At 36.9% G+C, this 26099-nt stretch overlaps 1 protein-coding gene across 1 annotated transcript in view; it reads right to left on the bottom strand.

The window, feature by feature from the left end:
* Positions 1–25686, bottom strand: part of LRRC4C (leucine rich repeat containing 4C) — an 88528-nt gene extending 62842 nt beyond the window's left edge. Inside the window, exon 1 of the mRNA XM_083864402.1 lies at positions 23633–25686. The gene's annotated coding sequence lies outside the window, so the exon portion shown is untranslated. The remainder of the gene's footprint in view (positions 1–23632) is intronic.
* Positions 25687–26099: the final 413 nt, after the last annotated feature.

The following is a 26099-nucleotide window of genomic DNA, read 5'->3' as shown; positions in this document are numbered from 1 at the left end:
CTTCTTTTTACCATTTTCTGAATCAATAATGTATGCATTATGTGGCTTTTTAGTAGAGACTGAATTTTTTTCTTACTTTCTGGGAAGTATCTATTACATTTCAAATGCTGCTACAAGAATAAAACATTGCAGCTTGGGCCTATTAGGCTCACAATGAATAATAATATAAAAAATGTGATACTATAAATCAAACATCTATGATCTTATCTTGGTGCTCTACTAAAAGTCTAGGGGCCTAAAGAGCTGAATAATAGCCAAAGAGATTTTTTGGTTGTTTTGTCTGGTTTGGGATTATTTTGAAAAAGAAAAGAAATAAACTAAGGCACTAAAGTTCTGATTTTGGATACCCAGTGATGGAAATCTTACGGCCTGAACTTCAGGGCAACTGAAGTCCCAGAGAATTCAAAATTAGACATCATCAGCATTTTGTAAATTCAGACTTTGCAGGTACTTAAACTTGGTTACTTGCATACCATCACATCCAACATAGAAAATTCAAAAATGTATGGCAATCCAGTCCTTTGAAAAAGGATTATGTAATTTTAACCACCTTTTTAAAAGTGGAATGATTGTAATCAGTGAAAATCAATAAAATATTCTATAAATTGAATTCTACATAATTTTTAAGTTTTATTACACTATTATTTTGTATTTAAATGAATAAAAATTAAATAAAGCAGGTACAAAGCCCTGAATAACTTTGAAACTTTAAACTACATTTACTTTAAATTGCATTGTTAATACATATATACCGAATCTCATTTATGCTGCATTAGTGGCAGTCTCAGTGTAAAGAAAATCTCTAGAAGAATGTTTCAAACCAAATTGACAAAAATACAAATTTTCTCTCAGATTTGCCTTCAGAGCAGAGGGAAACCAAAAACTTGTCCTTTTTCCCTGCTCTTATCCACTGACAAGGATTGATGGCCTCTGAGGAAGAGATTCTCCTGGTCACCACAGCCATGATCATGTATATGGCTGGCACCTGGAGGAATTTTGGATTCCAAACATTATTGGATGACAAATAAATTTTACCAGTATATCTCACATTATCTTAGTCCATCATCTCCTTCAGGTATATACGTTACATGAGTCAGATGAAATCATAGGTGCAAAGTCACCTTAAGTCTAAGCGATCTTTTAACTAAAATGATAATGACAAGTAGGATATTCAGAGATGAAAGAGTGACCAGAAAAGCTCATTTTAGAAGGACAGATTAGTCCAACAAGACTAAATTAAAAAAAAAAAAAAAGTGATTTTATGACTATCTGAAGGTTACAGATCTTGAGGAAGAAAATTTAGCATGATACAGCAAGAATGAAATGCCAATAAAACAACAATAGTATGAAATGAAGGTAATAAGCTGAATAGTAGCAAAACACTTAATGAGACTGAAATCTACCCAATAGAGACAAAATTCTGTACAGCAGGAATATTTGGAAATAGAGTAGACAAAGCATGAGACAGCATGAAACAATTGTGTACTGATGACACAGAAGGCTAAATCATCTATATTTGCCTTTTTGTCTTTGAGATTACTTCTTCTAGTCAATCATTCTGGAGCACCACTACATTTTAACACCTCTTTCTTTCATTTTCTTTCTCCCTTCCTCTTCCTTTTGAAAGCACTACCAAAATAGATGTGACCTCATTTCCCTTCTTTTTCCTCTGGCTTTAAAGGAACAATCTGTATAATCACTATGTTTACCCAAATGTTTTCACATTTGGTTCTTTACATCTGATAACCTATTTAAAGCAACATCTGGACACAGTGTTCAACATTCCTCTCTTAAAATGTAGTTTTCTGTAGTCACATGATTTTTATAAGGTCACCTATCACAAAAGTCAGTGACCTTATAAAAAGTAGATGAATGACTGAGGAAAGATTTGGGCTGGAGAAAATGTTAAGTATCATGACTGTTTACCACAAGCATACATCCGTATACAAAGTTCATTCACAAAGAATAGACTGAGGCTCTTTCAAAGAGAGCAAAAAGCCTAGAAGCCTGCAAGCATTTTAGAGAAAAAGATTTTAATACAAGTCTAGAAAATAGTATTCAAAAGTTCCTGATGACAGAAGAAAAAAAATGCTTCTCTCTCCCTATTTAAAAAAAAAAAAAAAAAATCAAACCAGTTTTGGCTTTACTGGGAAACTATTTTAAATGCAAGAGTATCTGTACATGTCTGTATCTGTACATGTCTGTATCTGCTAAAGGGGATGTGTAAAGAATTTCTATGATGTTTTTAGTAAAATTCAATTTTTTCCCAAGAATTTTTTTCAAGCATTTTTAAATGTCAAAGAAAAAAAGAGAAAAAATACAAAGATAGTTACTATACTAATCATATCCTAATAGTATATTTTCTGCCAGTAGCTGCTAATATTTAATGTAATATTTATTTTAAATAAGTTATGCCTGTTATGAAGTGTTTTTCACTTTTTCAACACAAAAATTTTTATCTACTTTGAGTCTCTTGTACCAAGTGTCTGAAATATAAGATTTTTGTATCGCAATCCTCTCAACATTGTCACTATTACATTTGATGTTAAGAAATAGAAATTTCATGTCATTCAATAAAATGCCAAAGTTTTTGGTCCCAATGAAATAAATAATTATAATTTTTAAAATTTCCACATTTTATTTGCTTTGATTAATTTGATTTTCACTTTTAGTCTGCAATTGAGGGATTATGAAAAAGCTCCTACTGCCTTTCGTTGGAGTACATGCAATAAATAAAAATATCCATATAGTTATTTACAGACTTGATGGTATTTGGTGTATAAGGACAGGTTCTTTTAAAAGAAGTAAATCTTTCCCCACTTGTTTCTTCACATATGCTAAAAAGTGAGGCATAATTTGGACTTATTTTATTAAATTCTCGGCAGTTCTTATCGGCCTTCTCACTTCAACTCCAGGAAAAATAACATATTTTGGTTGATAGTTTGAAAGTATGATACAGACTCATATATTTCACACCCTCTATTAAATTAAATACTGGTGAAATTCAGCAATTAGCAGAATGCACTGAAGACACAAGAATGACATAACAGGTTCTGCATATCTGTGACTGTGTGGGAAAGAAGATGTGATAGAAAAGTTTACTAAATAAAATATTAAAAAGTAAACAAAATTAAGAAGTAAATACAGAAATAAGTAAATAATGAAGTAAGAATAAAGTAAGACTAAGATAAATAATTCATAATAATAACAAAGTAAAACATAAATAACTTGTGGTACTACATCACATGGCCCACTGATACTTTGTATATGAGAGGAACCTGCAGAATGCAGGAATTCTAGACAGAAGAATGTACAAAAGTACTTGAATAAAATGTAGCTTTGTATCCCTGAAAAACTATAAGTACTGAGATAGGTTTAGAAAACACATCCCAAAGAATACTATTGAAGCATTGCTGGCTCCCCTTGAACACTAATCTGGTTTGAATTCAAAGGAGATCTTAGAGTTTTATTCTCTTATTTATAATAAAATAAAAGGAAACTTTGAAATTAAAATTCATTTCAAGCAGAAGCCTGCCCCCCCCCAAAAAAATCCCCAGAAATAAACAAGAAAAACAAACAATAAACCCTAACCCAACCACAATATTTGTATTCATTTCTGATGAACAGTAAGAAATGTTACGGCAATTTACTGAAGTCAAGTAGAACCTGGTGAGTTTCTTGCTATGGTAACCTTTAGTGCCTCTTAGGATAGGTATTGTGAGATAAGTGAATGATTGCCTTGGAAGAACAAATGGTTTAGCCTAACTTGACTCAAAGGCTCCATCATTTGTAAAGGACAGTTAAATAAGAAACTGTTCCGTCCAACCAGTCTCATTTTAGGGCTATTATAAGGAGTATAATACGCGGTGATATGTCTATTATGTATAAATAAGGAAGAACATTTTCTGAACATTCCATATTTTATTATAGAAAATGGGTTTTTTGTTATCGTTACAGAACACTGAGAACAGCTAAAAAAGCTGTTTTACATGAGGTTCAAAGTTGACAGATTCTGGATTTTTAGTTTTATGATCAGGTTATTCTCAACATGTTCTGGAAACCAGGAGCCAATCCTCTGAGCAAACTATGACTGGCAAAACTGAGTTATGATTGACATCTTGCTTTGCTCTAATGGAGATAGGGAACCAAATAACTACAGCAGCACTTGGATCCTTTAGCTGCCATGTCCTGGCCTAGGCACTCAGTTCTGGCTGAAAACCAGAAGGGTATCCACAATATTTACCTTTGATGCTGTGCTTATAGAATCATCAGTCATAACAAAATACTGTAAATAAAAATACTGTATATTTATCACACACCTGCAAACCAGAGAAATTATGTGAGTTTACCAAGGAATGCAGAGAAAATAATATATTTTAAAAGACACTTATTCTTTTTATTTAACAAAAATGGGAAGCAAACTCCAATTCCTTAAATCTGTAAAGAAGCAATCTAAACCCAGAACCATATTTTTCAACAGCCATTACGTAACAAACAGCTGTTTCTTGAAAGAAGGGGATTTTGAAAAACCTAAGGCCTGGGTCAACAGAAATATCTGAAAGTTCAAGGAATGCAAATGTCTGCAACCAGCACGGCTCAATCCAGGCACACTGACTGTTCAAGCAGAAACTCTGAGGGACAGAACTGCGAGGTCCTGCAGGATGCCAGGCTGAGCACAAGCATTTCCACTGAGTACACTGGGAGGGCAAGTGGCCATGATGATTTCTAATAGTGCTTTCCATGCAATAACTTCCTGATTTTATTTAATTATAAAATTAGCAAAATTTGCATAGACATATTCAGAAATATTTTCTCTTAAATACACCATAAAATTAATTAACGACTTAAAATATGCCAGAATTAAGTAGAAGTTTAACAATTTTATGTAGTTGGAAGAGTTTAGGCACTCAAGTTGGAAAAAAAAGTCCAGAAATCTTAGAAAAAAGCATTTGTTATCTAAACATCCAACTTACAGAAACAGATGTAGGGGAAAAACATGAATCATGGTTTAATTTTTTTACGTAATGGATATACTTTTATAGGTGTCATGAACTAAATTTTATATCTGATATAATCCAATATTATGCACAATAATTAAATTTTTTAAACTAATAACCAGTATTTTGAAAGAACAGAATGCTTATTTCTAAACCCACTCTCATTTGTTTCCCAAAGGGTCTGAAAGGTGCTGAACAACTCCAGCCTCTAATGACTTTGTAATCCTATTTTGCACTTGGCTTATTATAGCAACTTGCATTTCTCTTCAATGGCTCAATCCTGCACGGTAGAGAGATCTAGTCCTGATCCAGCAAAGCACCCTGACTCCTGCAGGCTGTATCCAGATCACAGTCTGCAAATACTTCCTTTTCAGAAAGGATGGTAGAAAAAGTAGGAGGGAGAGTCTTAACATTGCTTTGCCAACACAGGAGAGAGCTGAAAAAGGCTTATGTAAAGAAGGCAATAAAATGAACAGATTGCAATAAATTGTTTTCTTTATGGATCAAGGTATTGTCTGATTTGGAACTGTAACTAAACCACAGTTTCCTTCCTCAGATTTTTCTTGGATATTCCTTTCTCTGCTGAAGGAGTTGAACAGCTGTTCAGTCTAGCTTCTCATTTACTGTCATCTGTATTGTCTTCTCGTGCACAATAAAATACCTTGAATTTTCAAGATAACTTTTTAGATAGGTGTGAGTCTTTTGTTCATGACCCAATTATACTTTTTAATAAACTTCTTTGCTTTTATATTTGAGTTACCGTTATTTCAAGTGTTAGGGGGTTTTGTTACTCTATTTTTTATTAATTAATACATTTATAATGGTTTACATGTAACAGCTGCTAAATTTTGCTGCACTTACTGTGCCCTACAGAAAAGCAAGGATAAAATTATTGCCTTTTAGGAAAACGGCTCCATTTAATGTTAATAATTCTGGGTTCCTATATCTTGATTAGTCTGGAGTTCCTTCAGTCCATTTTACCTGTGCAACAACTCAGAATAGTGGTAGAAGCATGGGAAAAAATTATAAGAAATGACAATGTCTTTTAAGAATTAACACTGTATTAAATGCCTTTGGATGAAGGAGGGATGAAAGGGGGAAATGGTTCTTTTAATGACTGGGGCACTCTATTTGGACTTTGATAGGATCTAATGCATCAACACGAACAATGAGAATAATTACTCAATGACTTTTGATTTAATTTTCTTGGCCAGCTCTGGGACACTGCAAAAGGAACCCAGCTGTTCCTTGATTGCACATTTGATATTAAATGGTGTTATATTTTCCTCAGTGCAACGCAGGGAGTTACTAACACAGCAAGTTGGTTACTATCTATGCTCTCTCTAATACTCCAATCTTAGCAAATTGAAAAGAGATTTTATAAAAGAATTAGGTAAGGAAGAAAGATAAAGAACACCATGGAAATGTTGTACATGCCACTCTGATATACATACAGCAGGACTGGATTTAGGACTGGACTGTGTTGTATATACATAGAGATTGGATCTTGCAATAAATGCAATTGCACAGTTAAGCTAAACTACATTTATCAGTTCTATTTAATAAGTGTTTGTATAGCCTGTACCATAGGACTGTGATCATTCATCTTCCAGGCTATTCAAGTACACTGATGTAATCTAACATAAGCTTTGAAAAGATAAACATAAAACCAAGCTACACTAATTATTTTTATTTGAAAGACGAGTCTGATTAAAAACATTTACTTTGTGTTAGAAGTCAACATTTTTAATGGTAAAATAGGAAACTCATAAGAACTGCAGATCTTGAGATCTTTGACACAGGCAAACTATATATGTAAAGTGTTCAGATGTAAGTTGAGTTGTCTTGCCCAAAGAACTGAAGTTTGAGGGCTTCAGTTTACACCCTCTGCTACCACAGTTAATGATGGTAGCTAATTCCCATGCCTTCTGCAACAGTGGTGATAAAGAAACTAGAAACACAAACCTCGTAAAATTTAAATTTAGGATTCTTTGTCCCAAGGCATTAATGTTGTGTACGCTTGTTGTTTGAAGAGAATTCGCCCCAGACCATCACTTCTTGCTTTTTAGTCATGGTGCGTAACAACTCTCTCATTTACTCAAATCTCATTCACATTTATTCAAGAAAATGAATCTAACTAGGAATATCTATTTACACTGTTTATGTAAGTCTGCTGGTAGCATAAGCCAAAATACAATGATCTTTAAAATTAATTAAGATTTTAAAAAACAGTTTTTTGTGGTTTTTTTTCTTTTCAGCTCTTTAAAAATATTGCTGACAAGTATTTTAAAAATATTTCTACTTTTGCACCTACTGCCTGAAGAATGATAAATTCTCAGTTTAATTCATTTTCCATCTGGTAACAGGCATTTAGTTCCTTCTAAAGATGACTGATGTGCTGATCATCTTTCAATGCAAGAAAGTATCACCAAATAAGGCCAGAATTTTCCATTCGCTTCTGTTGTATTTAGGCAATACTTGTTCTGAAGAATGTTCTAGTTTTTCACCCATATTTAGAAAACGTATTGTGTACCATGGTGAGATAGTCTGATTCTTGCCAGATTTGAACAAAAAGGCAATACAACGTTAGATAATTTTAGTCATAATGATACCATTCAGTGGAATCACAGTTATGCAATGCTATGTTTTCACAGCATTGTGGAGTTGTGTTAGGATACTAATTTCTTGGCATTGTAGCCCATTTATTTTCATTTATGAACTCAGAGGGTGGAGGGAAATTTGCCATGCTAAAATTTGAAGCAGTCCTTTAGCTTTCTACTTTGAGTCCACTGTTGCACATACACTATTACCATAATAGCAGAACAACTCTGCTATTTCAGAACAAGCAAATCAGATGGATTTAAAAAATAGAGGAACACTGTCAGGAGTCCACTGTCAGGAATTTTTTGATGAACAGTAAAGGAGAGGAGTTTAATGTGTAGAAAAGTCATGTATGAAGCAGATCTCCTTTGTGGAATGCGAGCCAAAGCAAAATCCAAAAATAAGTACCATCTTATTCTCTTCATCAACTGAAGTTTATGCAGACATCTCTTAACCTAACACCCACCACAAAAAATAAAGAAAAATACAGTATGTTTGGGAGACAAAAGTGTCAATTATTTTCTTTAAATTCCTAGACGTTCATTGCTCTGACTCATCCCATTTTCTCAGTTTAATAAAATATGACCCTGTGGGAGTAGCCTGTTGCAAAATTTACCATAACTATCTTCTGCCTCCAGTGTGAGAAATGAATTCTGAAAATGTGGACAATTTCTCCTTTATTTGGTTAGTTAACTGTTGAGGTACCTCTATGTAACTTCTATCCTCATCATTCTGACAAGATGGAATTTATGCAATGCACAAAAATTTGATATGGATTGCTGAATTAATGCAGACTTTTCCAAGAACTTTTTCAAAAGAAAATGAAATTGGGGGAGGAAAGAATAAAATCCAGAATAATTATGAAATCAATAACAATTAAGCAATTCACCAAAGCTACTCAAAATACCACAGCACCAAAAAACAAAGACCCTATGTTAAACTCAATTCATAAAAGATACTTAATATGCCAGGCAGAGGCAAGCAAGCGATATCCATTTCAGTGTTTTAATTGTGTTGTTACCTCCACACATAATAAATAAAAATAAAATTAAAGATGAAAAAAAAGGAAACAACCTAACACTACATTTTTTCCCTTTCCTTAAGTCTGATAAAATTTTATTGCACTGAATTTGCAATTTATAAGCAGTGATTTATATATAAGCACAGTACACTGGATACATTACATTCAGCCGAACTTCTGATATTGAAAACCCCTTCTGAAATAAACAGGTTTTACTCATCAGAGTATTTCTGATTCAGTAGCAGACATTCCTTCCTGTGCAAACTCATGGCAACTGACAATGTGAGAAATCGAGACATCACCAAGCCCTCTGGCTGAGCTGGGAATTTCCTGGGGGTAGGTTGGTCACAGTAAATTGTCCTTAGCTGTGAATTTCACTTTCCTCCCGAGACTCTAAATCTCTTGACCTCTGAGTCACATTTCAAAGTCCACATACTCTCCACCTGCTTGTTTGCAGAGAAAGGAGAGGACGAGTGTCTGCAGAACTAGAGAGAAGGTTGAAAGGAGATGATTTAATATCAGAGATTACGCTACCATTTCAATAACAATGCACAACGCCAGTTGCTGACTTTATACCTTTCCATGCATGTTTGTTATAAATCAATAAGCAAATACTGTCATGACTAAATACCTCTGACAAAAGATAAGGTTTATCTACATCAGGTCCGAAGCCTTAAGACAATCAAAACTCTTATAGCTTCTTGCACATATACATTATACTTAGCAATTGACTGTCTAGATTTTTGTCATTCATTTGATCCAAACCTTCCAGTAAGACAAAGTAAAGAAATCAATGTTCTGGGTCCAAGGTAAAAAGGGACATCTTTCTATTAGTGAGGTGCTATAGAAACTTGTCCTCCATCAGTAGGAAGTGGTTCATCTACTAAATGCATAACAAGCTGATTTCAAATGGAAGCGACCAATGTTGTGAATTATGACAAAAAGAACTTTATAGCCTTAATCCTGTGAACACTGACAATTGGCAGAGTAGATAACATTTCACAGTGTACAGTAAAAAGAGAATTTGTGCTTTTCAACCATTATAGTGTATGAATTAAAAATAAATTAATAAGAATTTGGGTGTAAAATATGTAGAAAGCCTGATAAGATTTTGCTTGAATGCTTCTTATTTACTTATTTAGAGCTACAATATTGAAGCAATATTTAAACAAGCCTTGCAATTATGTACTCTTAAGATTAAAAACTGGTGTAGGCTTATGATCTTGCTTAATTTTAGGGAAAGAAATTTTTTTGTTTGGTTTTTTTTTGTGCAAATCAATTTATGCCCAGATTAAAGTAAGTTAATAAGAAAAATGTCACTAAGAGTCTGAATATAAAATAGGGGTATGAAATTGCTGGCAGATCAGGAAAAAAACTTTCTTATCTATGAAAAGACAAGAAAAAAGAATGACCAATGTCTCCAAAATTATTTAATTAATTGAATATTTAAGATAAAAGATTATGTATTTTTTTGTTTTCATCTCTTACTCTGCACTGAAGTACTGTTTTATGTATGGTGATAGAGATTGCAATAAAAAACCATGCTCACAAAATGCCTTTCATTCAACTACCTTTCACACAACTTAAACCTTATGTTGACAAAATCTCTCCTTAATTCCCATTCCCACTTCTTAAAATACATTAAATTTGTTTTGATATCTGAACTCTTATAGATAGAGTGTTGGCTGCTTACATTGTGGAAGGATCTGTCCTGCAATATGAGAATGTAATTTCTCGTAAGTTACAAAGAAGTTAAAAGGAGCACATAGAGTCTGTGCGCTTTGTTTCAAACAATGAGTAAGAGGCCACAGAAAGATCAGAGTTAAGAAATCTCTAGTGGTGCCCACTATAAGACTGACTATTCCACTGTATTTAAATATATCTCCTAATTGCTTTTTCCTTTCAAAAGGTATAATTTGAAAAGACAGAGGTGAGAAAGATGTGAAACAAGATCTGTTTTCTCGTGTTTGGTAGGTGGGTGATAGTTACATTACTGGCTTTGGAAAAAACTTATTCTTAAACCTTTCTGAAAGCAGTTCCTTTTTTTACCTAACTGCCATGCAGTTGGTGTTATAAATCATCAGAGATCTAGATGAATAATGTGTGGAGATTTATATCCGACTCCTACAAAAACTACAACAAGAAATGGAAACAGCTGCTTTGCTAAATATATATAAAAAATACTATTTCCCTGTGACTTTTCTACAATGCAACCACAGCTGCAAAGAATCATGACCTTAATATGTCATAAGGCCAAATGCACTCCAAAACTTTCAAGAGCAATCTATCCACTTAAACATGCATACATACACTTATAGAAATATACAGCTTTAGCAATGAAAGTAGTTCAGCTCATGCCAGTGAAATCAAATTGACAGCTCCTCTAGTACATTTTTGTCTCAATATAGAATCTGTTTTAGTTTCAGCGAGGCTTCATTTTGGTCCATAGCTCCATCTGTATGGAAAAGCTGACAAGAACAGTGTTGTATCCTAGAAGTTTTTAACTTTTCATTAAAAAGAGTTACAGAAATTTTCAGAATCAGGCAACAGTACACTTTCCTTTGTCTCCCCACACACCTCTCCCCAGTGCCATGATCATTCAGTGATAGTTCTTGTCTTCCAGAGACCTCTGGGAGCAAAGCACTCTTTGGAAACTACAACGTGAGAGAAAGAACTCCAGAACCCTGCTGCCTCTGAGGACAGAGATGAGCTATCGACAGACAATACTCATAAGGTCCTCTAGTCAAACATTAAGCAACAGCCCTATCACAGTTATATTTCCTAGTAAGTAAACCAATTCTGTCCTGGTCTCTGTAATCATGTGGCTGGTCCCAAGCAAGGTCAATGGTTTGAGAAGCAGTTACATGAACTTCTGACAAGAGAATTTGTAGAAGGGACCAGGAGGGAGGTAAGAGAAAAGGACCATCCCAAACAGAATTTCAGTAGTAGAGAAATTTACTGGTTTCTGTTGTAGGGGAGCAGTAAAGGATATTCAGTCTCCTTCCTTGAAAATCCAGGACTACACTATATGGAACACACATGAGGAATAATGCATAAGGGTTAAGATGGGGCATGAATTTTCAAAATGCTGATTACAACACTGACTACCTAGACAGATATTCTCAGTCACTATTAACAGGGCTTTTGGATAATATATCCTAACATGCACTAGCTATGCCAGCAATCTTAGTGCAAGCTCAGTGCAGGCTAGTATTTTATACTCATGTGATGCTCGCTGTTTTCTCCTATAAACAAGCACATGAGATCATCCAATTCATTTTTAGAATTCCTGCAAAAGGATTGTTATCTATCCAAAGACAGGGTAAAGGGTGCAAAAAGGAGAATACAGAAAAGAAGCATAACTGTCTCTAAACTCACCCAGAGCTTCCTAACATTAGGAATGACCTTTGCTACCTCAGAGAATATCTTCCCACATTCCAGGACCTTTTGGACTAACCACTCAGCTGTAACAATGAAATTGTTCTCTATTCCAGAGAGGCTCATGAATGGAGGAAACCAAATTTATATGACAAAATTGACTTGGGCTACAGAATTCTAAACTGAGAAAGCGAACATCTACCTCACCAGAGGTATGAAAGATGTATATTTATTTTAGATCTCCATCAGCAATTTTTTTTTGGAAATGTTCAGTGCAAACAGTGTCCAAGGAAGGTGAAGAGTAGCTAGAAATATGAGAAGATAGCCCATTGAGACTGCATGTAATTTCAACCTATACTACCAAAAACTACTATGCAGAGATGTAGGGGAAAGTTCATTTAATTCTTTCTTCCTATCTGTCTTCCCAAACCTAAGATGAGAATTAGCAATCAAAATAACTAAAATCAAGTCCACAAATGGAGTTATTTTATGAAGACAGAAATGCACATTTCTAGTCTGAAATGCTTAGCAGCCATTCACAGCAAGAAAAGGATGTGTTCAAAGAAATCACTAGTGTCCTGTAAGCAGAGAGCATGTTGGTTGTACCATCTTTGACACCTTTATATTATGTCCATTTCAGACCTGGAAAGTAGTCTGGCATCTATTGCAAAATAGGTGCCATCTGACCAACTACTGCAGAAATTCATATCTGGATTCATATCAGAAGCCTAAACTGGATACAAGCTCAGAGACAATAATTTTGGGGTTTTTGATTTAGATGTTGAAGACCTGGATCAGCTTAAACAAATGGAATTCTTCAAGCTGGAGGCCCAGGTTGCTGAAAAGGCAGTGTTTCAGAAGTACACCTAAAGTTTGCAAACCTCTACACCACAAAGAGAACTCTGAAGGAGGTAGAATCTTGGTCACATAAAAGTTTGTGAATTGGGTACCATGTGAACAAGTAAATAAAAATGATATTTTTTCACCCACAGCACAGCTTTCAAAATTAATTTTTATAGAACATTTCAGATTTGACAAATTCACAGATTTCAAAGGACATTTTTCCAACCAAGCAGAAGTCTGATGCACTGAGTCAGAGTACTGTCATAAAGCAGCAGATGACCCAAAAACTTCTTTGGTGTTCTGATAACTATCTTAGCAGAGAGGGAATGATGGACTGCAGACTGAAATCCTTGGAGGTGTTTTGCTCGTAGCAAGCTACACATATTTGTTGATGGAAGTTCCAGTGTTCCAGGATTGGAAGCCTGGTTATAGATGCCCAGGCTATATTCCTCCTACCTGCAGGTACAGGGACCTCAGAATCATCTACTCTGCCTTTCTGAATTACCAACACATACAAAACACAATAAGGCATACTTCACTACAACAGTCTTCCACAGAGACCCCAAGAGATAGAGAAAATGCTTCTCTGTGAATTTAAAAAATGGTAAATTATATACCCTTAATTTCTATTATGAATTTATGAGACCTCAGCTTCCATCTATTGTTCCTTCTTAGAATTTGGTATATTACAAAACTTTTAAACATCTATTTTTTCCCCTTAAACCAATCACATCAGTTCTTGATATTCTTAATAAATAGCTTGATGTTAAAGTACTAATTTTTTCCTCCTTATTCAGCACTGAATATTTTTGTGGCTCTACTCTTTTCAACAAAATTTTTAAAATGTGGACAAACTCAAATGGAAACAGCATTCCAGTTTTCTCACCAACGTTGGTAAAATCACTATTCTGTCTCTGGAATGTCATAATATTTGATCACTAGCACTGTGGGAGCTCATGTGGAAATTCTTGCCTGTTGCGAACTCAAATTCTCTTCAGAGCTGGTTTTACAGATGAGTGTCCTTCATTCAGAATTTCTCCTTCTTATGTGTAACCCAATATTACTCAGAGTGCCTTTCTTATTTATCATGCTGCCTCACTTGGTCTCAAGGAAAACTTCTCACTCCTTCTGACTGAAATCACATCTCTATGGCCAACAACATTTAATTAACTGGCACTCTCTGCCAGCTCAGGATCAACAATGCAACAAAAAAACCATCATACCAGACACTTATAAAACATCAATAAATACCTAAATACTTTATAAAACCTTAAAAAAAAAAAAAAATCACTCAGATATCCTCACAGGCTGTGCTGGTTATGAGTATGTCCACACTCCTGGGAGTGCAGGCTCTTCTACTTGCTCACTCTGCCTCTCAAGACACGGGTTTCCAACTCCAGGTGTTCCCATGGTATGTGCCAATGGGCAGGCTGGGAAGAAGGCACTCCCAGTTCATGCATGCTCTTAAAAGGAGCAGGTCACCCTGTGCAGCCACTCCACCAGGTGGATGGTGGCCCCTGACAGTGCCCAGCACAGCTTGGTCAGACCAAGCCAAAGGTTGCAATGAAAGGGGTCAATGTCTGGCAGCCTCTCAAGAAGTGTTTTTGCTCTGTTTCTCTAGCCTCTCCAGTGATCCATGCTTTAAAAGCGTCATGCTTCTTTCAGATTCTTATTCAAGCTTTGTTTTGTGAGTTTTTTTAAATTATTTTTGATTATTAGAGTGTTTGTGCTTTTTCCTGGTTTAAGGATTTGTCTCTGGTTTTGTCTTTTTTTTTTTTTTTTTTTTTTTTTTTTTTTTTTTTTTTTTTTTTCAATTATCCTCTCTAGCATTATCAGTTTTGGGAAATGTCCTCTCAGTTAGCTCAGTTAATCTTATTTACCCAGTTTACCCTCACATACCCATCCTAACAGATGTTCTTATCAAGGTTATTTTGCTAACTGTAGGCTCTACACTTATGTTAAGTGTAATTTTATGTCAATGATTTGTCTAGAACATTCGTACAATTATTGTAAACAGAGTTAGAATATCTGCATAATCCATTAAAAAATATTTCCTCACTTTACTTACTTTTAAATATCTCACAAGGGCTTCTAAGCTACTTAAATATCCTATGTTTTTCAAAGTTTGAGTGTATTTTATTTCCATGGTAACTTCTATCTACCAGCCAGCCAGTATAAAAGGGTCAAATTGTTTGCTTGATAGAAAATACTTCCCATAATACCATACTATTGACATTAATTTTTTCCCTGCCTTAAGTTTCTACCAGTTGAATCCTGTATTGCACTTTCAGTTACTTTGTCTAAAATTTATGTCACGGGAAATGGTCAATGGTTACCACATCCATATAAGTTTCACTCATATCATTAGAATGTTTTCTAGCTACATACTCTAGACAACTTTTTGAAAAAGTAAAACATTACTGTTGATTTAAGAATATTTGTCCCCTAATAAATATTCCCCAAAATCCTTTCACCTGCTTTCTCTTTTCACAATAATTTTTTTATAATATTTTTTCCAGACAGAGAATAGAAATTTTAATTGAATTATTCTGATAGTTATGCATCACTACTGCCAATAGCTCTTCACAGGATGTGGCCAATAAAAACAACAAAAAGAACAGCAATACTCCCTTATTTCTCCCTTATTTCTCACTTGTGGCTAGGAAAATGAATAGAACAAGTGCCTGGATAATTTAATAAGGCAATTTGCAAATCTTCTGACTTCTGTAATGCCCAATAAAAATATTGCTTTTTAAAGATGAGTAAATTACTGTGAAATCTTGGCCCGCTATAGCCAGCAATCTTGCTCTAGCTCTGATTACAATTTGAGCCACTGTTTCCATTGTTGTAAATACTGTTTTTGTTTTTAAGGTAAAAAGACCCATTCTATTATTAACAGAGAATCTTTTGCAAAAGCATCCCATTGAAATATGAGACCATACAACTGCATATTTTCTCCTTAGAAAACACCTTATTTCTGGTGTTTTCTAAGGCTACCACACAATCACAACACTTATATCCTATGACACCAATTTTACTCCTTTAATACCTTATTTTTTAACAGAGGTTGTTATATGATTTCCCCTTTTTTCCCTACTATGTACTAGTTAGTTTTGATATCAGTTTTGGTTTAGTTGTTAAGTTTTTACTTCCTTTCCTTGTATCAAAGACAGACTCAAAGTCAAATATGAACTCTTTTAGGAATTGGGTTTTTCTGTGGCAAACCAATATATTCCTAGATACTGACCGGTTTATACTCACAGCCTTCTGTTTATATGTCCTTTCCAATCAATTTTTCTCATAATTTTCCTCAGGTTTAGAATATAGATATTTCTGAAGCAGCATCATTGACTGCTTTTTATCTTTGACTTGCCATAGGCAATCATCAACTTCATCTTTCTTTGCCACAAAAAAAATCTTACCTGGATCATATTTTAAATTAGATGCAATACCTTTTGCAATAGGAATTTATTATCTACACTTCTTTGCAACTCTTAATGACATTCTACTACTGCTGCATGACATTTTCATATATATCCTCAAACCTTAAATTTCCCATTAGAAAATGCAATTATGTTTTTCCACATGCTATGGAAAGTTACCTAAGGACTGAGCCATCCTCCACTACAGTTTGATTCAGTAGTCTTCAACAGATACCTCCAGGCCTTTACTTAATGTATGTAACTCAATCTTCAGGGCCAGACCACTCATGAAAATGCACATTACAGAAAGAGGGACAGCAACATGAACATCCACTGAAGGTGAGGTTTTCTGACCTCTTTCTGGTTCAAAGGAGAAATCCATTATGGTTTTATTTCCCTGCACCATATACAGTCAAAATTCACACGGGCGTTAAATGCAATAAAACTCTTACTGAAGTAGTAGACTGTGCACTGCATATGAGCAGCCTGAAAGGCTAATGGAGTTGCCATCTTTCCCCTCTGGTAGCTGTGTCATCAACAAGCTTAACAAAAATGAGCCTCAGTTCTATAAAGGCTGTAACAAATATAAAAAGCTTTCCTCTGGAAAAATAATATATAACCACTTGTAGAAGAAGCTGCCTGTCCAATAAGGGCTCACAAAGTGAGTAGAGGAAAAGAAAATCCTTGTAAAACCAAACAGCTAAGTAAAGAATCCTTAACACAGCATATATGCCCTTTGGCAAAGAAGGTCATGGAATTGAATATATTTGTGCACATTTCATTTGAAACTTGCATGTACTGAGGGAAGGAAAAGCACGACTCCTTAACCAACTTCTTTCTGTCCCTGTAAAGCCTCTCCTAGCTTTTAAAAGGAAAAAGATTTTTGTTGAACTGATTATAATATGTCACAAGATTCAGTTCTTGACATACATAATCAACACACAGTGATTGCACCACCCTAAGGACTGAGAATTCAGACTTAAATTATATAATTTTTTTAAAAAAGCTGCTTCTGTTAGCATAAGGTGAGATTTTTCTGTGGCAGTGAGATTAATTCATCAATTATTCCATTACACACTGATGAAAAAGATGCACTAACACCTGGAATGTCAGCAAGGATGGCAAAAGAACATAGAACCCTTGGAAATTTTGAAGCTTGTAGCATATTAACTCAAAATGGTATTCAGATCATCTTTTTATATCTGTAAATATAAATACCCACTCATAATTTATCTCTGGAAATAAAGAAAAAAGAAAACAAAAACCTACAGAGCAAGATCAGTTCTGTTGAAGTAATTACTAAATATCTGATTGAGATCAGTTGGAGCAAGATTGGGTTTATGACAATAACAGAAGAAAAAGACCTAATGGGCAACACAATAACAGAAGAAAAAGCAATGTAAAAAAAAAAATTAAACTGGAAGGGTTGCTACAGAACCAACTAGCTCATACACTTTACAATGCTAAATGACAACTAAAAAATGGGCATTAGCGAATAAAAAACCCAATTCTTTTAATTAATTACTGCAAGAGAGAAATCTCACTTCTACCCATTCATGGAGAGACTGTCATCCTCTTCTCTTACATGAATAGTCCACTAATAGCTGCTTTTGGAGATTAACAAGAAACTAAAACGTTGGCCTATAGCTGATAAAGATATGAAACTTTCATCCTCTACTTCCTACCATAATAAGTTCCAATCAAGACAATGGAATCTGACGATCTTCAGTAATTTGAAGAGTGGGCACAGTGCATGAGAAGTGAGGTGAGTACCCCCCCATCCCAGTCACCGATGGCCACCTTTTTGCCATTGCAAAGATTCTGGGGTAAACTCAAAGTACATGAACAGAATTAGTGCCTGCTTAAAGCCTTAAGATAGTCTTTAGCTTAAGATCATGTCTAAGGTGTGATGATAAGCAGTGTGAAGAAAACTGTACTGTTATAACTCTTGCTGCACCCCCCACACTGATAACCAGGATCTTTGTGTGCTTGGCTTTATTTCCCATGTAACACGGCATGGGAGGGAGGAGATTATTGCCATGAAAGTGAAGAAAGGCTTGTAAGCAAAATCAAAATGTGCTGCAGATCTGAAGGACACTAATACTTTCTGGAATTTACTATCAGGTCAGATCCTTTGGGCGATCATTCTTATATGTATGGGGAAATAAAAGCACCAACCCCTCTGCCTTCTAGAAGTCAGGTCACAATATACTGTCCATACAAATATGAAAGGAAATCACATCCATATTTCTGAGGATTATTTTAATGCACAGGACTGTATGAATCCCATAATCCCATAGCTGTCAACTAACTGATTCCTCAGACACAAAGAGCATTAATGATTGCTCTGATTTGCTGCTGGTTTGCAGAGAAAACATCATTTATTTAACTTATCTTGCTGTGAAACTTCTAAGTAAGCTTTATCTAGTTGCAAGTGAAATAATTGTTGATGGAATCTTTTGCTTTGTTTTGAGGGTGGTTGGTTTCCTTTTTAATTCTGCTAGTTCCTGGTTATATTGCTCCCCCACAGTCCTGACATAACAAGTACAAGCTTGGCAGCAAAACTATGGTAGATTTTATTCAGTGGTCTGATGCTGCCTCTCTCCCTTTCACAGGCAGCAAAGGTAAATCTTGTCTTAGCACTGTGAAAATAAAATTTTAAGACTTATTGCAGTGGTGTTAGTATTTAAATTTACACAAGCTATGCTACATACCTGAAATGCATTTTAATATGCCCAAGGAATAGATTCAGTCCTAGAAAGTTCATTGTTGTTTCTAATTGTCAGCGACTGCTACACTTTGCTTGCCTGCAGCTATCCAATTAACATATCACCACTACAGAAAATATTGTAATATGCTCGATGTCCTAACAACAATAAGTCTCCCACTCCACTTCTATCTAACAATTTCCTTCTAATTGGGTTTCCAACATATTAGCAAATATCAGTGAAGAGCATACAGGCAGTTATGCCATCAGATAATGCAGCCTGCAAACACCTTTTCCTATTGCAGTGCAAAGTTCTGCTGCGGAGATATTCCTGGTAGTTTAGAGTATCAGAGAGACACAGAGAGAGAGAGAGAGAAAGAAGGAAAGCTCAACTCCAGAAGTGGAAAACATGTAACTTGTGCCCTGAGATATCACTATGGCAACATTTAAACAATGAACAGAAAGCCCTGCAGGATTCTGCTCTCGCTTCCTTGGATACCAAATGTAAATCCTGATTCTCTTTTATTGTGTGCATGCACAAACGTCTGATTTTTGCCTTTTTTGCTAACAGATAGCAAAGTATCCAGACCTCCTATCAGGAACTATGCATTAATTCACTTCCACGTACTGCAGTGTGTGAATATGCAACTAAAACACACCACTGGCATAATCATTTCCCTCTTGTGACCCCATTTCTACCCCTTAGGAGAAGAAAAAAGACCATGATAGTAGAGTTAAATAACAGGTACTTTTTTTTTTTTTTTTTTTTTTTTTTTTTTTTTTTTTTTTTTTTTACTGAATAAAATCATTAAATAAACCACTCAAGTGTCACAAACCAATCCGCAGTGTCTTCTGCCATGGCAGGAAGTAGAGGCAGGATCCTTTCCAAGGGCTGCTCCTTCTCCAAGCTGCTAGACTCAAGCATGCTTCAAGGCTGCCTTCCAGATCAGCATGGCTGCTGCTATTGCTAAATCCTTCTCATCTGGGTTATCCTCTGGGGGGCTAGAAGAGGCTTGTATTTCTTTATGATTTTCATGGAGCAGCTGGCAATGGGATGAAAGGCCTCTGAGAATGGTAACCCAAAATCCGGTCAGCTTCACTACTCTAGAAAATACTTAGTAGGTGCCAACTGCATATCTTCAGAGTAATTTTCATCCCAGACTGAAAACGGCACTAATTCCAGCATCCTTCCCTCTCCCCTTGTTCCCTCACTAGCCATCAGGAACAAAAGCATATCTCCAAGCCAACATGAAGCCACTCTGGCAAGAGCGAGATGGAGGCACTCGCTCTCACACTGCTGCTGTGCACAGTGCACTCCTTCAGTGAATATACTGCAACTTGGATAGCCTGCCTTGGGATTTTTTTTTACCAGCACCAAGCTCTTTCAAAATGTGCTAAAATCCTGTCCTGAGCCCCATCCAAAATCTTCCTGCCTCATGTTTTAACAGCAAGAATCTTCATGCCAAATGGGAGACAGCTTTTTAGGTCACAGGCAAATGATTTTGAAGCCTACATATAGGAAGCCATAGCAACACCTCTGGAATCCCTTTGTTTTTCTCCAGTCCCATATGATTGCTTGTATTGGCTCACGTCTATTCTTGGGTCTCACCTAATCTGAAAGCCCATTTTTCACTTGTCAGTGGTATCAGGCTGGGAGATATTGTGACACGATTTGCCGCTCCAGCAAACTGAACCTGCTTCAATTCTAGATCAGTACAAATCATTCCTGACATGAGAAAAGACACAAACCAGCCACCCACTTGCATTAATAACTTACACTTTGCCTGAAGTTTGAGGTATGCGATCTCTGACATTCTGGAAAACAATTAGACCAAACAGAGCAGGACCTTCCAATACAGCTTTATCTTTCCTCCTTTAGAAGCATTTAGTCCCTAAATATACACAGAATGTTTCCCGGTACAGTGCCAAAATCCCAGCTGCCTGGGGTCACTACCAAAATATCATCCATGGTTTGAAGAGGAGACAGCCCTCAGGACCAGCTTATGCCACTGAATGATACACCTGTGCTCAGACACCTGTGAGGGAAGCAGCAGAGACAGCCAGCTCGAGCCTCTGGTTGAGGAGATATGTTGCTTCTCACTTAGCTGGATGTTTGGATTAATGTTTTGGGTATTTATTTTATCGTCAGCCCTTCAGGCTCTGGAGAAGCCTCAGCACAAATGCTGAGAAATGCTATACTCATTCCCACTTTGATATTGAATGAGTTAATCTCTGGGTTGCTCCATGTATCTTTTGGCTACTGTATTAAGTGAATGATTCACTGAAGTGTGAAACTGTTGCCTCTTTGGAAGCAGACACACATCCCTAGCTTTTTAATGTTGACAAGGTTTGCCTATTTCAGCCCAAACTGGTGATTAATTTTCCCTGTGCTTCCTTATCATGTTAAGAAAATACTCCTGCTAGTTATTGTACAAAATGAATGGGGCACCTATGACAGCTTTCTATTGTCCAAAACTGGAGTTGCTCCATCAAATTTTCTGTTTGCGTGTTCACTTGACAGCATTCCAGGGAAAAGCTTGGAGATGCCTTTTCCTTAGCCAGCTTCTTTTTCCTTCAGTAATTACTGAGCAGCAGCTTAACATAAATTTAGCTTTTCTATTACTGCAACTGCTGAAGTAATTGTAGCCCACAACAGGGCACAGGCTTATCATGATACATGAAGGAATGAAGAAGAGAGAGTTTTGCACTTGTTTTCAGATCCTGACAAACTTATTACCCATTTAGTGTCCCACCAGGAAACATGGGTCCAGAGAAAAACAAAAGGAGGTTAAAGCACTTCACACTAAAACAATTTAGCTATGTTGAGAAGGATGAGAGTAATTGAAGCTGGATGGAACAATTTTTGCTGTGCCTGCTTCCTTCTTTTTCTGAGCACAACTGCATAAAGGGTCTGATTTGTTCGCGTGGCCAAAGAAAAACTCCCAGAGATTTCCTTAGGAACAGAATTGAATCCTAAATCTTAATCCTTTTCAAGTAGCCAGTGTTTAAGAGGCATGACCTCCAAACAGAAGCACATGGGACACTCCTGAGAAGCAAAAGTTCTCACTTGCATTATGCCAAAAGATTCAGGACATTTACATGAAGTAACAGTAGTGATGCAGGTGAATGAAGAAAGGGGGGAAAAGGATGAGGCTAATAATGGTTTATGTATTTATCCAGGGAACTTACAGCTCTTTTTTTGTTGTTGTTTCATACAGGCAGCTTGTGAAGTGAGAAATGATGCCAGAAATTAAAAGAGCTAAAATCTGGATCTACCAACTCTTCTTTCCTTCCTGAAACTTCTTCCTGACCGCTCTCCCCTTCTCCAGATTACTACTGCTAGAGGAAAGTAAAATGAGTGGCAAAGCTACTTCTGCACCTTGGCTGCCCCCCCACAAAAGATCTAACCAACAAAAAGCATTCCTATTCAATGGCTCATTTAATTAGTTGTTTCGCTCTCTCTTGCTGCACCAGTTTTGGCCTAGTACCTTCAGTTGGAGCCTTAACATGTGAAGGCCTGGGTTGAAGAGGGCAGAGGTGAAGAAGGGGAAGAAAAAAAAGAAATCTCCCTACCCACGAGCTATGCAGTCATGCCAAGAGAGGGGACGGAAGTAGCACTCTTCCCCACAGGAAAACATGGACCTCTATTTTAAAGGGAGGATATCAGGTTTTCCTCCCTTTATTCCACACTCCCACACCACATTTCTCCAGGAAGGGAGAGAGATTTACTGGTCTGTTACACATCATTGCTAATTTGTGAACCCCACCATTTAGAAGCCACTTTTTAATTATTTTCATTACCAGCATAATAAAAAAAAAACAGTCTCCTGACACCTCAGAATCCTCTCACTGCTTGTCAACCAAAGTAAATCTCTTTCAACTGCCATGAAAGTCCAAAGGGACCCTGAAGGATTCACCACAAAATCACAAAGAATTTCCTAGGAGATCCGGAGGGCATGGGTGGCCAATACAGCAGTTCTCTAAACTCCCCTTTAATAGAAGAATGTCCTCTCTCTGCCTGTTACTGTCCTTTCTTAGCAAGGATGGAAGTCTAAACATGTAATTTCTCTCAGAGCAGCATCCTCAAAATCCATTAAAAGCTCCTGCCCCACACCCCCCCACTCCCGCCAAAAGTCATCCTTCACCTCTCTGCTTGAATATAAAATGCTCCTGTTAATACACCATATCGACCTGCAATGTCAGATTGGATACCAGCATTTAAATTAGAGCCTTGAACTATTTCAAACACTTAGTAAATAAATAAACAAACCTCCTCTGTGCATCTAATTCCATGCAACTTGCATCCATTTGTAGAGACTGGGCAATCAGGCAGCACCCCCCCACTCACACCAAGGGCTTTCTCAAAAGATTTCTTTGCTAGTGAACATTTACAAATGCTATAGAGACACACAGGCAGGTGTCTGCAACACCCTACCGAGGCTGGAGTTTTAGGAATTTGAGCTACTGTGAGAATTCAGCTCTATCTTCATTCCTTCCCTTCCCTCTTTCCACCCCCCCTTCCCTCCAGCCATTACCAAAATACAGCCAGGTTCTTTATTCAGGTGGGGGGAAAGACCGAGAAAGGCAGAACAAGGATGAAAGAAGAGAAGCAATGGGGCACATTTCCTTTCCCAAAAAATAGTAAAATGGAAAGTATACTCACTGTATCCTCAAAGACTATCCAGCTGGAAATCCGAGTGATTATGAAAAACCAGGGTGGGGGAGGGGTTAGAAAACTATTTCATTTCAACAACCAAACCAAAATTAAAAACAAGAAAGGAAATAAAAGAAAAAGGATATCCAATTGCAATTTCCCAGCAATTTCAGTCCATACAGGTGCCAATCCAACCCGGCACTGCTGAACTCTCCCCCTCTGGCAATTTGCTTTCTTCTTCTCTGTCCTTTATTTTCTCTGTGGCTTTCAACTTTTCTGCTGAAAATTTCTGTAGTGGTAATGTTGACGGTTGCCTTCACTGAAGAATAGTGGTTTAAAATAACAGGAAAAAAAAGAAAATCCTTGAGGAGGATGAATGGTCCTTTTCCTTTCCGAAACTTTTCATTCCACTGTGGATCGTTTGCCTAGTTTCCTTTTTCTGAGGTTTTCTGCCTCTCTGGCTCCAATGCCCCCCATTGCTCTCTATTTGTTTTTTCTCTGAAGAGCAGAAATAACTGTATTTCCTTTTAAGCAATCCTCCATCTGCATTTTTTAATGTAATTTTGTTGTGACCCTTAAGATCCAGGTCTTGGCAGGCAATTTTCTTTTTCCCCCTTCTTTGCTGCACTATCAATTATCCAATCCATGAGTCTCCACATTAGAATGGGGATTCCCATTCTTCTTTTCCTCTATACCCCACACTCCTTTAGAAAAGAATCACCTTTTGCATTTAAATTTTTATTCCTGTCTGTCAAAAAAATAAACTTTTAGTCTCTCTCCCCCCTCTCCAAAGATCTGATTAGATTTCCAATCACAACCCAGTGCGCAATTGGATTTTTGATTTCGGCAAGAAGCCAGCAATCCACAGCATCAGCACCCTCTCCTTGTTTCAAACTCCACGTTATATCCTTTTGCCTTCCCTCCAACTCCTCTGCATTTTCATAATTTCACATTAAATGAAATAAAGAAGGGAGGGAGTAGAGAAAAATTCAAGGTTCCCACCAGCTGTCGAGAATAAATCCATCACCTCGTTATTTTCTAAACACTTGGGATGGGTATTTTTAACGCCCACTCTCGCCTTTGCCCCCCCCACTTCTCAAAATCCTTCAGACGTTAAAACTCCCCCGATGGGGCATAAAGAAAGCCGAGAAGATGTGATTTGTCCTCTTAGCTGTAAATTTCAGAAGCACACTTTGCTTTTCATTTTAGCTTCCTCTCCATCTTTTGTCCAGCAGCTATATGAATCCAGAAGCACCGAGACGGATAAACTTCTATTTCTTCTTTGAGGAGAGAGAGGGAAAGAGAGACAGGAAGGAGGATGAAAGCTCTCCCGTCTCTGCCTCCCTTTTCCTCCCTTTCTGTGTTTCAATGCAGGTCTGATCTCATTTCCAAGCTGAGCCTGGTGTATTTCAGATGTACAAGTTGGATTTCCCTTCTGCACAGCAGTGAGTTAGTCTCCCATCTTCTTGCACATGTCAGTTATCTTCCCCCTTTTCTTCCTTCCTTCCTGCCTCCTTCCCTTCCAAGATGACACAGTCCCAGGAGCGCAGCCGCTTCTTTCAGCTTTTAGTTTCATCCCTGACATGCATAGCCTTTTGCACAGCCAAAACGCTTCCTTCCTCCTACGAGCTGCGGCTTCAATTCTCCCCGTGTGTGCATGTAGAGAGGCATGTATGTGTATATCCAGCTCCTGACAGCTGCTGTTGTTGCTGGGAGTAGCTCCGCTTTTCAGTCGCTCTGGTTTTCTGTTACTCCCCACCCTTCAGTGGCACCCTAGGATTTGTAGGATTTGCAAATGTCCCAGGGCCGGTCTCTCTGGCTACACTCCTCCTTCTCCCCTTCCGTTCTCTCCCCTCTTCCTCTGTTGCGTTTTTTTTTTTTTTTTTTTTTTTTTTTTTTTTTTTTCTTTACTCCCCTCTCTCCTCTCCTTCTCTCCCCCCCTTCCCTTTTTCTTTGCTTGTGATCAGTAAAATACAATTACCCAATTACCTCCCATCATCTTAGCACTGATTGGCCAATTGCATTAACACTTGATGTCAGGGAAAGGGGCCGGGAGCTGCTGCGACGTGGCATTGCTGCCACCTGCTTGACAGACTGGGAACAAACTCAGGGTTACCTTAAAAAATCTCCGAGTCAGAAAGCAGTAATTGAAAAACAAGGGATCATCTTAAGGAAGGGAATGTCAAAACTCATTTTCTTAAAAGCCTGCCTGATTCTGACAGTTCAACCAGTATTTGCAGGTTCCAGCCTAGCTGCTGAGGCAGAGTAAATGACAGCAAGATGAAATGAGGTATAAAGTTGTCTTTGCAAAAAAGTACAGGGCACTCAGTACTCACAGATACCAGCTCTGGCCACAGATGCAGAGACACGATAACAATATGAAACAAGGTATAAAGTTACCTTTGCAAAAAACTGCAACAGTGAAAATAATTTGCATTGAAAGACAATCTGCTTTCCAATTACAGAAATCAATGTT

This window comes from Zosterops lateralis, assembly GCF_965231275.1.
Source record: "Zosterops lateralis genome assembly, chromosome: 6".
NCBI classification, from domain to species: Eukaryota; Metazoa; Chordata; class Aves; order Passeriformes; family Zosteropidae; genus Zosterops; species Zosterops lateralis.
Note: the sequence above shows the minus strand (reverse complement) of the source record. Positions and strands in the feature narration are given on the sequence as shown.